This window comes from Pygoscelis adeliae, unplaced genomic scaffold, assembly GCF_000699105.1.
Source record: "Pygoscelis adeliae isolate BGI_AS28 unplaced genomic scaffold, ASM69910v1 Scaffold116, whole genome shotgun sequence".
NCBI classification, from domain to species: domain Eukaryota; kingdom Metazoa; phylum Chordata; class Aves; order Sphenisciformes; family Spheniscidae; genus Pygoscelis; species Pygoscelis adeliae.
Genome location: NW_008825080.1, coordinates 4,197,371 through 4,197,711, shown reverse-complemented (window position 1 = coordinate 4,197,711; position 341 = coordinate 4,197,371).

Sequence of the window (341 nt, the reverse complement as noted above, 5' to 3'; positions counted from 1 at the left end):
CGGCGTGTATCTGCTGCCCACCAGCACACACACGCGGGGAGGCAACGCTAACGACCACGTTACCGTTCATCAGAGGACCGATCCCTGCTTTCCAGCAGGCCTACGAAAAACCCAAACTCTTTTTTGACGTTAAAGACGAAAGAGCACCGGGGGGCAGGGGCGGCAGTGGCCCCCGCAGCGGGTGCCGGGGAGGAGGAGGCAGCGCTGGGGAGCTCCGACCCTGGGAGGGTCGGGGCCGCCGAGGAGAAACGCCTCAGTCGTTTAAATAGGCAGGGCCGAGAGACAGCCGCCTTGCCGGGCTACCGCTTCGCCCCCCCGGGGAGCCCGGGGGACGCTTCGGA